A 610-nucleotide genomic window follows, 5' to 3' on the forward strand; every position below is an offset into this window, starting at 1 on the left:
CTTTCCCTAGAACATTGAAACCCTGTGATTGAATCATGTATAATTTCTCTTCTAGATCTCCATGTAAAAAAGTTGTTTTTACATATATCTGCTATATGTGTACATATTCCTCTACTATCAAACTTAGCACAACCCCGACAATTACCATCTTCACCACCGAAAAAAAAACTCTGTGAATTTCACTCCTTCCTTCTACTAAAAAACCTTCATAGTAAGCCTTGCATGTAGCGCATACTACCATCTGACTCCTCTTTCAGTCTATAGTTCTACTTGTTATGTAGTAGCCTTTTGTTATGTGGTAATACACCCAATTTTGTCTTGACTCCAAAGACTGCATTTCTTCATCCATGAAAAACTCGTTCCTTAAAGCTTCAACTTGAGTGGCATCTTCAAAGCACTATGGTACAAATAGTGTAACAAAGGAGAATATATGTGTATCAATCGTATCATTCTATTGGACCCCCTGACTTCTCTAGTAGGTGACTGAGGAACTACTTGTGCTCTATTTGGTTGAGCTCCTCTTTTTTCTCACCCTCTTAATTCATCAATGTCTTTTACCTCAACATACTTGGACTCTTCAAAAGTAACTGACGGGCTATCTCAAGTTATG

This window comes from Phalaenopsis equestris, unplaced genomic scaffold, assembly GCF_001263595.1.
Source record: "Phalaenopsis equestris unplaced genomic scaffold, ASM126359v1 Scaffold000428, whole genome shotgun sequence".
NCBI classification, from domain to species: domain Eukaryota; kingdom Viridiplantae; phylum Streptophyta; class Magnoliopsida; order Asparagales; family Orchidaceae; genus Phalaenopsis; species Phalaenopsis equestris.